General features: G+C 42.8%; 1 protein-coding gene across 3 annotated transcripts in view; it reads left to right on the top strand.

The window, feature by feature from the left end:
• Positions 1-15612, top strand: part of HYCC2 (hyccin PI4KA lipid kinase complex subunit 2) — a 142605-nt gene that overhangs the window by 37204 nt on the left and 89789 nt on the right. The window lies entirely within an intron of this gene.

Genomic DNA, 15612 nt, shown 5'->3' on the forward strand with positions numbered 1-15612 from the left:
GTCATAAACAGTACATCCCAGAAAAGGCTGGGGCATATACAGTTAGGTCCTGAAATATTTGGACAGTGACACAATTTTCGCGAGTTGGGCTCTGCATGCCACCACATTGGATTTGAAATGAAACCTCTACAACAGAATTCAAGTGCAGATTGTAACGTTTAATTTGAAGGTTTGAACAAAAATATCTGATAGAAATTGTAGGAATTGTACACATTTCTTTACAAACACTTCACATTTTAGGAGGTCAAAAGTAATTGGACAAATAAACCAAACCCAAACAAAATATTTTTATTTTCAATATTTTGTTGCGAATCCTTTGGAGGCAATCACTGCCTTAAGTCTGGAACCCATGGACATCACCAAACGCTAGGTTTCCTCCTTCTTAATGCTTTGCCAGGCCTTTACAGCCGCAGCCTTCAGGTCTTGCTTGTTTGTGGGTCTTTCCGTCTTAAGTCTGGATTTGAGCAAGTGAAATGCATGCTCAATTGGGTTAAGATCTGGTGATTGACTTGGCCATTGCAGAATGTTCCACTTTTTTTCACTCATGAACTCCTGGGTAGCTTTGGCTGTATGCTTGGGGTCATTGTCCATCTGTACTATGAAGTGCCGTCCGATCAACTTTGCGGCATTTGGCTGAATCTGGGCTGAAAGTATATCCCGGTACACTTCAGAATTCATCCGGCTACTCTTGTCTGCTGTTATGTCATCAATAAACACAAGTGACCCAGTGCCATTGAAAGCCATGCATGCCCATGCCATCACGTTGCCTCCACCATGTTTTACAGAGGATGTGGTGTGCCTTGGATCATGTGCCGTTCCCTTTCTTCTCCAAACTTTTTTCTTCCCATCATTCTGGTACAGGTTGATCTTTGTCTCATCTGTCCATAGAATACTTTTCCAGAACTGAGCTGGCTTCATGAGGTGTTTTTCAGCAAATTTAACTCTGGCCTGTCTATTTTTGGAATTGATGAATGGTTTGCATCTAGATGTGAACCCTTTTGTATTTACTTTCATGGAGTCTTCTCTTTACTGTTGACTTAGAGACAGATACACCTACTTCACTGAGAGTGTTCTGGACTTCAGTTGATGTTGTGAACGGGTTCTTCTTCACCAAAGAAAGTATGCAGCGATCATCCACCACTGTTGTCATCCGTGGACGCCCAGGCCTTTTTGAGTTCCCAAGCTCACCAGTCAATTCCTTTTTTCTCAGAATGTACCCGACTGTTGATTTTGCTACTCCAATCATGTCTGCTATCTCTCTGATGGATTTTTTCTTTTTTTTCAGCCTCAGGATGTTCTGCTTCACCTCAATTGAGAGTTCCTTAGACCGCATGTTGTCTGGTCACAGCAACAGCTTCCAAATGCAAAACCACACACCTGTAATCAACCCCAGACCTTTTAACTACTTCATTGATTACAGGTTAACGAGGGAGACGCCTTCAGAGTTAATTGCAGCTCTTAGAGTCCCTTGTCCAATTACTTTTGGTCCCTTGAAAAAGAGGAGGCTATGCATTACAGAGCTATGATTCCTAAACCCTTTCTCCGATGTGGATGTGAAAACTCTCATATTGCAGCTGGGAGTGTGCACTTTCAGCCCATATTATATATATAATTGTATTTCTGAACATGTTTTTGTAAACAGCTAAAATAACAAAACTTGTGTCACTGTCCAAATATTTCTGGCCCTGACTGTACATCACTGGAGAGAGCACTAGGCGGCACAATGGACAACACTAGCTGGCAGCACAGAGAGCACTAGCTGGCAGCACAGAGAGCACTAGCTGGCAGCACAGAGAGCACTAGCTGGCAGCACAGAGAGCACTAGCTGGCAGCACAGAGAGCACTAGCTGGCAGCACAGAGAGCGCTAGCTGGCAGCACAGAGAGCGCTAGCTGGCAGCACAGAGAGCGCTAGCTGGCAGCACAGAGAGCGCTAGCTGGCAGCACAGAGAGCGCTAGCTGGCAGCACAGAGAGCGCTAGCTGGCAGCACAGAGACCGCTAGCTGGCAGCACAGAACACTAGGTGGCAGCACAGAAAGCACTAGGTGGCAGCAGGGGGGGGCACTATGTGGCAGCACGGAGAGCACTATGTGGCAGCACGGAGAGCACTATGTGGCAGCACGGAGAGCACTATGTGGCAGCACGGAGAGCACTATGTGGCAGCACGGAGAGCACTATGTGGCAGCACGGAGAGCACTATGTGGCAGCACGGAGAGCACTAGGGGAGGAGGAGTCACACAGCACAGGTCCGGGAGGCATGTACAGCAGGGAGGGAAATGTCATCGGGGGCCGCATACGGCCCGCGGGCCGGAGGTTCCCCACCCCTGCCCTAGGCCATCTGTAGAGCAACACTTTTTTTCAGATCCTCATAGAATTCTTTCCCATGAGGAGCCATGTTGAGCTCCCAGTGACCAGTATGAGAGAGTGTGTGAGCGATAACCCCAAATTTACCACCCCTGCTCCCCAATCACACATGAGACCATGTAGCACTAATGAGTCACATAACCCCTGGGAGGGAAATTGCCTAATTGGGCAAAATATGGTCATTTTCACTGAGGGGTGAACTGACTTTTGTTGCCAGCGGTTTAGACATTAAATTAATGGCTGTGTGTTATTCAGAGGGCACCAAATTTACACTGATACAAGTTGTACACGGACTACATATCTTCAGTGTTATTCCATGAAAAGCTATATTAAAATATTTACAGAAATCTGAGGGATGTACTCACTACATAAATGAGTGTGTGTCTTTACAGTGTCAGACTGGGGTGGCAGAGGCCCACTAGTAATATTCACTCTGGGGGCCCACTGATCAACTACATGCAAATATTACATTCACAAATGTACCTATGCTTCTATATAGTAATCTACTGGGTAGTTTGTAAAATGAATAATGAGATGCTCCTTTGTCGCTACATACAGTACAGACCAAAAGTTTGGACACACATTCTCATCTCTAGAACAACTGTTAAGAGGAGACTTTGTGCAGCTGGCCTTCATGGTAAAATAGCTGCTTGGAAACCACTGCTAAGGACAGGCAACAAGCAGAAGAGACTTGTTTAGGCTAAAGAACACAAGGAATGGACATTAGACCAGTGGAAATCTGTGCTTTGGTCTGATGAGTCCAAATCTGGTATCTTTGGATCCAACCAACTGTGTCTTTGTAGAAAAGGTGGAGGATGGACTCTACATGGCTGGTTCCCACCGCGAGGCATGGAGGAGGAGGTGTGATGGTCTGGGGGGGCTTTGCTGGTGACACTGTTGGGGATTTATTCAAAATTGAAGGCATACTGAACCAGCATGGCCACCACAGCATCTTGCAGCGGCATGCTATGCCATCCGGTTTGCGTTTAGTTGGACCATCATTTTATTTTTCAACAGGACAATGACCCCAAACACACCTCCAGGCTGTGTAAGGGCTATTTAAGGAGAGTGATGGGGTGCTACGCCAGATGACCTGGTCTCCACAGTCACCAGACCTGAACCCAATTGAGATGGTTTGGGGTGAGCTGGACCGCAGAGTGAAGGCAAAAGGGCCAACTAGTGCTAAGCATCTCTGGGAACTCCTTCAAGACTGTTGGAAAACCATTTCCGGTGACTACCTCTTGAAGCTCATCAAGAGAATGCCAAGAGTGCGCAAAGCAGTAATGAAAGCAAAAGGTGGCCCTTTTTTTAAGCATTTCATTCCACATGTTTTAATTCATAGTTTTGATGCCTTCAATGTGAATCTACAATTTTCAGAGTCCTGAAAATAAAGAAAACTCTTTAAATGAGAAGGTGTGTCCAAACTTTTGGTCTGTACTGTATATATGTACAAAGTGCATTTACCGTACCTTCATATATGTGTGATTATAGTATTAAGTTAAATGCACTTTTGGCAATATCAGAGCAAGTCAATGAGACAGTTCAGGATAATGTAACCTGGCACGTGGTAATAAATGATCCTCTATCTGGATAACAATTAGTAAGCAGATTATAGCAGCACTACTTTGTCTGACATGATGGGATGAAAGAGGAGAAGGCCTCTCTCTCTGGGGATCGCCAATCCAGGTAAAACACATTTAAACACTAGTCTGAGCCGGGATGGGGGGGAGTTTAATTAATTAAATTTAACCCTGTTTTCCCGAGGAGCCAGTGTTTTCACAAAAAGGGAGTGACTGTACTGAGGAGTTTTCTAGTTGGGAAAACAGAATATTTGCTGCACTTCATTTTCCACTCCAAGAAAGTAGAAGGAAAAATTTGCAACCAGTGGATTTTGAAGAGTATTTTTAGCCATAGAAGAGTAGAAAATTAGCAGAAACTCATATTTTAATGCGTAGACATATGTTAAGAGCTCACTCTGTACGCAGGAAAATGTTACTATACTTCTAATACAGAAATAGAGAATTGATGTCATTCTTAAACCAATTATGTGTGCGAGCACTATGAGGATTCAGAAGTCTGCAGTCACTGCAAACTTAAAGGACTTGTCCGACAAACTCAAAAAATTGTTTACGCTAATCTGTGCTGTATTGTCATATAAAACATTCCTACATTTTATTTTTTTTTTTTGTTTTCTGACTTTTGTTCCTCTTAAATTATCACTTTATTTATCTGCAACTCAACCAAGCTTGACTTTTTTCTCTCCTTGGTTGCCAAACCTCACAGTCAGAGCTGGCGCCGCCCGACCTCACTGTCCATCCCCACCCTCTGCACATTCATTGGCTGTCAGTATTTTGCTCAGCACTGATTGCTCGAGCATTGGAAATACAGGGCAGTGATACTACCTCTCATCTGTAACGGCACAATAACCTCACATCACATCCACCGCACATATAAAGTAATGTAAATGTAGTAATGTGCCCTTTCTTGGTACTCTTCTTATAGTAGTGTCCCATATTGTGCCATTCTTAACACATGTAAAAAAAACAGACACATTCTTCTCAACTATTCTCATTCTCTCGATGGCCTGTTTCCTGCTTCTTGAACGCTGCCGGTGCAGGGGCCGCCTCTGACAGCTCTTTATATCAGAGGACAGATTCCCGGGTGCTGCGCAGGGCCGAGCTCTCTGTACAGTTTTCCAGTGATCAGCTGCTGACCTCTGATTGGCTAGCGTCTGATTATTGCACTAGCTGTATGCAGAGTTCGTCCTTGCGCAGCACCCATAAATCTGTCCTCTGATAGAAAGCTCTGTCAGCGGCGGCCCCTGCACAGGCAGCGATCAGCAAGGGGGCCACGGGCCTATGCGCCGCAAGCAGCATCAGGGGCCGCATGTGGCCTACGAGCAGGGTCTTTGAGACCACTACGGGATATGTCCAGCAGGCCTGCATCCAGCAGGCCTGCAACATGAAGTCTGCTGTGTTGCCCGTCAACAAGGTCCTGTCCCTCTCGACATGATGTCACAGAAGGCAGCAAAATCACGGCAGGAGCGGTCAAATGGGAGAGGGGCTGACAGCAGGACAGGTAGGTAGTTACTATCTACTTATCTGCCCCAATGTAGCCCAAAAGTGAAATGACATAAAAGGTAAAATAAGCCGAATAACCCCTTTTAAGCTTCAAGCCTGCACAGCCCCTTTAACCAAGACCACTGTATTAACCCCTTCACGACCGCGGGCCGTAAAATTACGTCCTATTTTAACGTGACTTAACGACCAGGGACGTAATTTTACGGCCTAAACTTCATTTGATTGCCGTGGCCATAGCAACGGCTTTCAAATGATGTCCCCTGCTGTTTCTTACAGCAGGGGACCTTTGCTTGACCCCAGGGGGGGCGGCATCGCCACCCCCTATCGACGATCGATGTGATTGGCTGTTCAAATCTGAACCGCCAACCACATCGATCGCACTAATTTCGGCAAAAATAATGCCCGAATTAGTGCGATCCTGTGAGATCCAGCTATGAGATGCCGCAGCTGCTGCAGCATATCATAGGTGGACCTCAAACATGTCGCCCCCAGCCCCTGCAGCACTGATTGGAGCGATCGTGCTATGACGCGCAATCGCTCCAATCAGTGTGCAGTGGGGCGGTCTGATCTGCCGGTGGCCGCCCTCCCCAGGCCTGTGCTGGCCTGCGAGCCCTCCCCCAACATGTCTGCAGCGTGCAGTGGCTGGTACTTGTGGTACCACGCCACCGCCGCTGCTGCCGCCGCCGCCATAGCTGAGGCCACCGCTGCTCCACGTGAGTACTGTGCTCACTTTGCAGCCCGTGCGCGCTCCCGTGGTGCCCCTGCGCGCTGCCGTGATAGCCCCTGCCGTGCCCCCCCCCGCGATCTGCTCCCCCCAACCCCCCCCCCCCGACATCCCGATCTGCTCCCCCCGCAATCTGACTGCCTCCCCCATTATCTCTGTTCTGCTTCTGCAGCTCCCTCTCCGGTCTCCTCCTCTGCTCTACCCCCTCCCCCTCTGCTCTCAACCCCCCCCTCCCTCTGCTCTCAACCCCCCCTCTGCTCTCACCCCCCCCTCTCCCCCTCAGCTCTCCCCCGACGTCCTCTTCCCTGTCTTCACCGGCCTGATCACATCTGCGTCCATCGCTGGGTCCTTCCTGGGCATTCTGCTGATCTGCCTGCTGCTCCTGTAAAGCTGTCCATCTCTCTGCCATCTGTTCCTCTGCAGCTCTTCTGGTCAGTGATCCTCCTGCTAGTCCTATGGGTACTGTGAGTATAACTTTTTTTTTTTTTTCCGTATCCCCTGTCCATTTTTACACCTCATCCGTCCGTGCGTCCCGCCAAGCGCTGATCAGGGATGCGGATAACGGATCGGCATCCCTGCTCAATTTTTGGCGTGACTTTTTTTTCCGTATTTGCGACGCTTTTTGTATCGCATCCGTCCGTGCATCCCGCCAAGCGCTGATCAGGGATGCACATAACGTATCTGCATCCATGGTCAATTTTTGGCGTGACTTTTTTTTTTACGTATCCCCGACGCTTTTTTTTATCGCATCCGACCGTGCGTCCTGCAGCGGCCGATCAGTGCACTGCGTCTGCGTTTGAAAAGTCAAATGGCGCTCCTTCTCTTCTGAGCCCCGCCATGCGCTCAAACAATTACTTTCCACCACATATGAGGTATCTGCGTACTCAGGAGAAATTGCACAATACGTTTTATGGTGCATTTTTTCCTGTTACCCTTGTGAAAAAAAAAGCTACCTAGTTGAAGCAACCGTTTTGTGGTAAAAAAAAAAAAAATTCTTTTCACGGCTCAACGCTATAAACTTCTGTGAAGCCCCCAGGTGTTCAAAGTGCTCACCAAACATCTAGAAAAATTGTTTGAGGGCTCTAGTTTCCAAAATGGTGTCACTTGTGGGGGAGCTCCACTGTTTAGGCACCATAGGGGGTCTCCAAACGTGACATGGCGTCCGCTAATGATTCCAACCAATTTTGCTGTCAAATGGCGCTCCTTCTCTTCTGAACCCCGCCATGCGCCCAAACAATTACTTTCCACCACATATGAGGTATCTGCGTACTCAGGAGAAAGTGCACAATACATTTTATGGTGCATTTTTTCCTGATAGCCTTGTGAAAAAAAAGCTACCTAGTTGAAGCAACAGTTTTGTGGTAAAAAAAATTTTTTTCTTTTCACGGCTCAACGCTATAAACTTCTGTGAAGCCCCCAGGTGTTCAAAGTGCTCACCAAACATCTAGAAAAATTATTTGAGGGCTCTAGTTTCCAAAATGGGGTGACTTGTGGGGGAGCGCCATTGTTTAGGCACCTCAGGGGGTCTTCATACCCCACATGGCGTCCGCTAATGAGTGCAGCTAATTTTGCACTCAAAAATTCAAATGGCGCTCCTTGCCTTCCGAGCACTGCCGTGTGTCCAAAGATTTGATTTCCACCACATATGAGGTATCTGCGTATTCAGGAGAAAATGCACAATACATTTTATGGTGCATTTTTTCCTGATAGCCTTGTGAAAAAAAAAGCTACCTAGTTGAAGCAACCGTTTTGTTGTAAAAAAAAATGTTTTTCTTTTCACGGCTCAACGCTATAAACTTCTGTGAAGCCCCCAGGGGTTCAAAGTGCTCACCAAACATCTAGAAAAATTATTTGAGGGCTCTAGTTTCCAAAATGGGGTCACTTGTGGGGGAGCTCCATTGGTTAGGCACCTCAGGGGGTCTTCAAACCCGACATGGCGTCCGCTAATGAGTGCAGCTAATTTTGCGTTCAAAAATTCAAATGGCGCTCCTTCCCTTCCGAGCTCTGCCGTGCGCCCAAACAATTGATTTTTACCACATATGGGGTATCAGCGTACTCAGGAGAACATGCACAATAAATTGTATTGTGTACTTTCTCTTTTCTCCCTTGTAAAAATGAAAATTTTATGGCTAAAGTAACATTTTTGTGTTAAAAAGTAAAATTTTCATTTTTTCCTTCCACATTGCTTTGGTTCCTGTGAAGCACCTAAAGGGTTAATAAACTTATTGGATGTGGTTTTGAGCAGTGTGAGGGGTGTAGTTTTTAGAATGGGGTCACTTTTGGGTATTTTCTGTATTTTCACCTAGGCCTCTCAAAGTCACCTCAAATGTGATGTGGTCCCTAAAAAAATTATTTTGTAAATTTTGTTGGAAAAATGAGAATTTGCTGATGACCTTTGACCCCTTCTAACTTCCTAACGGAAAAAAAATTTGTTTCGAAAATTGCGCTGATGTAAAGTACACAAGTGGGAAATGTTATTTAGTAACTATTTTGTGTGACATATCTCTCAGATTTATGGGCATAAATTTTCAAAGTTTGAAAATTGCGAAATTTTCAAAATTTTCGCCAAATTTCCTAAATTTTCACAAATAAACGCAAAAAATATCGGCCTAAATTTACCACTGACATGAAGTACAATATGTCACGAAAAAACAATCTCAGAATCGCCAGGATCCGTTGAAGCGTTCCAGAGTTATAACCTGTCAAAGTGACACTGGTCAGAATTGCAAAAAATGGCCCGGTCATTAGGGTGTTTTAGTGGCCGGGGGTGAAGGGGTTAAGACTGATATTACCTCCATACACTGACCATATAATGGTAATACAGCTTTAGGCCAGTGTTCTGCAGATCATTTATGTGTGTGCTGTGCAGGTTCTTACCAGCAATATTTTTGCTGATTGTTGTTAATAATGTTGATACTCGATCGAGCATTGGGGTGCTTGAGATTGCTTGGTGCTCGGCCGAGTATCACGGGTGCTTGGCTGTGTCATTCATGATACATCGAACACAAAGCGCCAGCTTGCTTCAGTTAATGATGGTAGCTGGTACCCTAGGGAGAGCCACTTGCAGTCTCTGAATGGCTCCACTGGGGGATTAAAACACCATTTTCCAAAGTAGCGTGTCCAAAAAAAAAGAAAACAAAACAATCTTAAAGGGAATCTGTCAGCAGGTCTTTGCTACCTCATCTGAAAGCAGCATGTTTTATGCAGAGAAATTCTGAAACTAACCACCTTTAACTTAATTACTGAGTGCAGCCGAACTACCATTTATCTAAGAATTGAGTTTACTGAACAGGGTCAGCTGTCCACTACTTTGACAACCCCTTCTCAGTCCCTATATTTTCCCTTAATAAATAATATTTATACTTTTTTTTTTTTTTCTTCCGTTGCTGGTGCCGTTCCAGCAATGTCGCACTGGGTCTCCCGTTATGACATGTGATTCCTGAGTCAAATCAGTAGCTGCTTCAGTCTCCCTTCATTCAGACAAATCAGACATCTGAAGCAAGTGAAAAAGCAGCCGCAGCTCCCACTTCCTGTGGATGTAAGTTATGGCCGATGGAAGGGACAGTGAAGCCCTCACTAATTGACCGCAGTGATTGTGTGACTTTACAATATCATGAAATCCTCGCAAGAGCAAGTACCAACCAACACTGCTAGAACCGTGCCGACACCGGGGGTGAATATAGGTGTTCTTATTTTACTATGGGGGTACATAGGGATTGGGAAGGCGTTGTCCGAGTAGAGAACAGCCTCATTAAGTTAATTTCAATGGCATGGAATGACTTTTCAATCAAATCAATATTCATACAATCTATTGAAATTATAATAACTGAAGCAGTGAACTTTGTTAAAAACAAAATGTGTGTCACCCTCAAAAATTTGACTGTGGTAACCCATGGAGCAGAGATAAGATGGCTGCTCTGCAGAATACATTTATAGCTTGTCTTTTTCTTCTTTCCTTCTTTTTCTTTCCTTCTTTTCCTTTCCTTTCCTTCTTTTCCTTTCCTTTCCTTCTTTTCCTTTCCTTTCTTCTTTTCCTTTACTTTCCTTCTTTTCCTTTCCTTTCTTCTTTTCCCTTACTTTCCTTCTTTTCCTTTCCTTTCTTCTTTTCCTTTCCTTTCTTCTTTTCCTTTCCTTTCCTTCTTTTCCTTTCCTTTCCTTCTTTTCCTTTCCTTTCCTTCTTTTTCTTTCCTTTCCTTCTTTTTCTTTCCTTTCCTTCTTTTTCTTTCCTTTCCTTCTTTTTCTTTCCTTTCCTTCTTTTTCTTTCCTTTCCTTCTTTTCCTTTCCTTTCCTTCTTTTTCTTTCCTTTCCTTCTTTTTCTTTCCTTTCCTTCTTTTTCTTTCCTTTCCTTCTTTTTCTTTCCTTTCCTTCTTTTTCTTTCCTTTCCTTCTTTTTCTTTCCTTTCCTTCTTTTTCTTTCCTTTCCTTCTTTTTCTTTCCTTTCCTTCTTTTCCTTTCCTTTCCTTCTTTTTCTTTCCTTTCCTTCTTTTTCTTTCCTTTCCTTCTTTTTCTTTCCTTTCCTTCTTTTCTTTTCCTTTCCTTTCCTTCTTTTCCTTTCTTTTCCTTTCTTTTCCTTTCTTTTCCTTCTTTTCCTTTCCTTTCCTTCTTTTCCTTTTCTGTTGAGGCAACAATTGCATACTGAAACAATCAGAGTATTTGACTACTAGAAGATAAAAAAAAAGGGGGGAAGGGTTAATAGGATTTGTCTTTGTAATTCCCTTTTAATCTAGCTTGGATCAAGTCTTGTGCATCTGTGCTCTGGCTTGTTTATCAGCTGAGCAGAATAAAGTATTCCATAGGCCATGATGGTACAGGTAATATATATATATAATATAATATAAAAAAATGGAGAAAGATTGTGCAATTGAGCCACCTTTTTGGTTTTTGTTTTGTTTTTTTGTGTGTGTGGGGGGATTGTCTACAAATCTATATTGTAACTGTGGTCTTCAAAATCTTCTCAGTTCACACACACGCCCCTAATATTGTAGCGTGCTGCAACTAAAATTAGAAGAAAAAAGGAACTTGGTAAAAAAAATAATCCACTTACCACCTGCTAAATGAGCAAGGATCAGATCTGCAGCTCCCCTTCTCGACCTCATCAGTTCCACTTCTGCATTCAACACAGAGAGGAATACTTAGAATGAATGTGGAAGTGAAGTTTTCAGGTTCATGAACAAAAATGGGTGCTTACTAGTGATGAGTGAATACTAAATATTTGGGTTTGGGATGTACGTACCAAATGTCTAGTACTATTCCAGTATTCATCATCAATAACGAACCTAATGCAAGTCAATAGAGAACCCGAGCATTTTTCTAGGAAACACCTTAAAGGGAACCAATCACCAGGATTTTCATATATAACCTAAAGCCAGTGCTATACTGGCACTATCAGGCTGATTCTCTACATACCTTTTAGTGGCCAGCTCCGATGTTTAGGTTTTGAAATCCAAGTAAGTAAAGTTTATAAAATCATCAGCTTCTTGAGTGACAGCAGCTGGGGATCCGATAATATCTGAGGGGGTATTCATAGTTATCCCCTCCCTCTGTTAGAATTGGCATAAGGATTATACAATCATTTTAACTTTTACCTAGCAGGACCTGTGTGAGGTCATACCCATGTGACCAGAAGGGGCGGGGCCTCAGCAAACAGAAAAATATTACTTCCCGGTATCCGCTTTGTTGGGAGGCCCCGCCCCTTCTGGTCACATGGGTATGACCTCACACAGGTCACGCTAGGGAAGAGTTAGAATTTGCATAAGTATTATACAATTGATTTAACAGGGGGAGGGGATAAGTATGAAGACCCCCTCCCCCCACTGCTATTATCTGATCCTCAGCTTCTGTCACTCAAGAAGCTGATGATTTTACAAACTTTACTTTCTTGGATTTAAAAACCTAAACGTCCGAGCTGACTACTAAAGGTATGTATAGAATCAGCCTGATAGTGCCAGTATAGCACTGGCTTTAGGTTATATAGGAAAATCCTGCTGATTGGTTCCCTTTAAGTTGACTGATCTGCTTCAAGTTAATTTCATTCCTATTTTCTCTGACATTCAGACAAATGTTGGGATCCTCATACATTTAGAGACCACTAATGCAAAGGTTGGGCCGCTATCTATAAAACATCCATGACCAATCCAAATTCACAGATCTCTTAATAATAAAGTCACATTTTGTAGTGTTTTATATCAATTATGTAAAACTGTGGCAGAAATGCAGCAGCTTTGGAAAAATTTCAGTATTTTTTTTTTTACATGGCATTTTTTCCCCCAACATACTCTATAATCGCACCATTTTTCTATGTAATATGACACTTTGTAGACTAGATATAGAGGAAACTAATATGTCCAATATTCTCTAGGTCTAGGACAATGTGGCTCTGCTGTGTATTATTATCTTTGGATTATGTTTTGCTTCAGATTTGTATTCTGTCATTTTATTTTTAAATCAAAGGGAACGTTCTCAATTCTAACCATCGGTAATATCCGCATATAATGAGATGGATCCAGCTGCTCTACGCTGCAGCTTTGTTCTCCAGAGTTTCTTTATTATTCTAATGAGATAGGGATAAAAATCAAACATCTGTAGTAATAATGTATTTGATCATGCTTTCAATTTGTTTGCTTTCTGCAGAAATGAGTTTATTAGAGATGGCGGAACATACGTTCATTACCAGCGCTCAGCCGCGAGCTCTGACGAGTACACACACTTTATTATTGCTTTCTGTGGTTGGGTAATGGTGGGCATTCATGGAGGGGATTTCTACAGTATATACTGTATTTATTTTTTCAGTAAACCTTGGTTGTTTAATGGAATCCATATCAAATACATCAGTTTCTCAGTTCTGGTCTTATTTGTTTTTGATTGTTAGCGGTATTGACAGGTTTTTTTTGGTTTTTTTTTTTCTTAGATCATTGCCAATTTATTTTTTTTAGCCAAAATTTTGAAAAAAACGCAATTTTTTTTAAACATTTTTATATCACAAATTTCCAAATACAGAAGTCAAATCAGTTACTTGTAAGATCTCGTTAAGCATGGATGGACATTTACATCCGTACAATGCTTGCCATGATGCGGCACAGTTTCATCCCACTGGGCACGGAGTCTTATTCCACAAATGATGTGTACATTAAAAGGGTTGTCCTCTAATAGGATAACCTATTCTGATTTCACATGTTTCCCCCAGGTAAAATACTAAAGTCTATACTCCCCTCTAGTACTGGTGCTTTTTTAGCAGTGTCCATGATTGCGGTGCCGGGGCTCACATGTGGTTGTGAAGTCCCGCGAGTCCCACGTTCAATCAACACCAACTTCTGTCTCCCCGCCTTCAGACCAGACAGGTTAATAAACAGGAAGTGAGCGTAACCGGTGCACTCCCTTCCTGTTGATTGTTCATTTGGTCTGATGACGGGGAGAAGGAAGCAGGCGATGATTGCACATGGGCCTTGCAAGACATCACAACCCCATGTGAGCCCTGCACCGCAATCATGGACACTGCTGGAAGGTTGCTGGTACAGGAGGCTTTTTTATTTTACCTGGGGGAAATGGAGAAAATTGTCCTAGTAGTTGACAACCCCTTTAGAACTTTCTCAGCGTAAAAATAAATACATGATCTTTACTCCCAAACTGTTGCCTTTCTATTTACCCCAATCTTTATTGCCAAGCTGCCAGTCACAAGGCTCAGCAGAAGGGAGCTGCACATGACCGCTGAGCCAAGTGATTGGCTGCAGCGGTCATGTGCTGTAGTGGTGGTGGTATGACTACAGCCTGTCAACGGTAATAGTGGAGAGCCAGTATTGGAGCAGCGGTTGGTAAGTAAAGGTTGTTGGGTTTTTGGGGTTTTTTTTAGAATTACATTGAGTCAGCATAGGGGATTACAAAAATGTTACCTTTTGTGATTATGTAACACTTTTCATGTCTGGTACCAGGGTATTAAAAAAAAAAGTGGAGTGTTTAAAGGAAGTTTTAAATTTCTGTATGTGGATTTTGATGCTTTAGCCGGATGTATGGCTCTTTGTTCTTGGATCGCTGTCCCTGCATACTGAATCCACTTATGATCTGAGGATCTGGCGTTGTATACATTTCTAAGCTGCTCTGGTTGTATTTGCACTTATTGTGTCTGTACAGTTGCAGGAAAACTTTTTAACCCCCATTGTAAGTTTAGATTTATTAATCTGATCAATTTACATTATTCCTGTTTTTACAATAAACAAACTAGAACTATATAAATGGCTGAACACAACTAATATAACAAAAGATTTATCCAAAGTCAGCACAAAATGCCACTTTTAATGAGTACTGCAATCTCAGAATTATTCACCCCTTCATGACAAGCTCATTACTACATAAGAAAACCTACAAAAATCGGAGTAGACCACATGTATAAATAAGTTTAAACTGTATTCAACAAATTAGAAATATAATCAATTAAAAATGGAGACCTACACAGAACTGCATAGTAGCCCCGCAAAGACACTGCTGATTTATTAAACAGAAAATACAATGCGAAAGTGTATATAAAGCGCCATCGCGTTTTGCATTTAGATTCCTTGAAAGAAACTAAAGATGAAACGCACGTCGGGGTGGTTCCCTACTACACTTTGGTGTTCTCTGCCCCCTCTTTCACTGCCCATGGATCCCAGGCCACGTGACCTTTATTAAAGTGTCCTCTTTCCATGCTTGCATTACTGTTAGACTGCTCTTCCACAGACAGCCACTGGGCTTTTTTTTTTTTTTTTGTTTTGTTTTTTTCCTGACAGTTTTTAACAAGTGACATATGCAAGGACGCCTCTCTCTCTCTTTTCTACCTTTGTTTCCCTTGGTTCGCATTTGTGTGTTTGAACTGATGTGCGTTTTTTTGTTCTGCCATTTGCCAGCTAATTCCTCTTTTGAGGGGTTCCTTTATACCTGTCTATACTTGGAGTGAGAAATTATCATCATTTGGCATTATAAGCCAAAATGTTTTAGGATTGTATTTTCTGTTTAATCAGCAGTGTCTTTGTGAAATATGATATAAATTACACAGTATTTATATATACCTCAGAACAGTACTAAAAACTAAAATCGGTGCATAAAACACAGCCTCATACAGTCATGTATTTCTGCTGAAAATCAGAGACAACATTTTTTTTAAAAAAAAAAAATAAAAGCAATAACTTGTCTGGTCACTAGGTCCCTTTCAGGACTCCTGCTTATTAGAGGTTTTAATTGTTTTTATTTAGTTTATTGCAAAGACCAAAAAAGTTTCTAAATCTTGGTGGTAAACCTAGTTTGCAATGGGGGCTGTCTATTTTGTATAATAACTGTATAATGTCGGCTCCATCTCCCGATGCCATCTGACCGCAATCAATGGACCTCATAGACTAATAATATTGTCCCAGTTGACTTTATAAGAAAAATAGTTTTTCATGGTGATTGGGCATTAGATGTGAATCTGGCCTAAACTAAAAT

The sequence above is a fragment of the Anomaloglossus baeobatrachus genome, chromosome 7 (genome assembly GCF_048569485.1).
Source record: "Anomaloglossus baeobatrachus isolate aAnoBae1 chromosome 7, aAnoBae1.hap1, whole genome shotgun sequence".
In the NCBI taxonomy this organism is placed as follows: Eukaryota; Metazoa; Chordata; class Amphibia; order Anura; family Aromobatidae; genus Anomaloglossus; species Anomaloglossus baeobatrachus.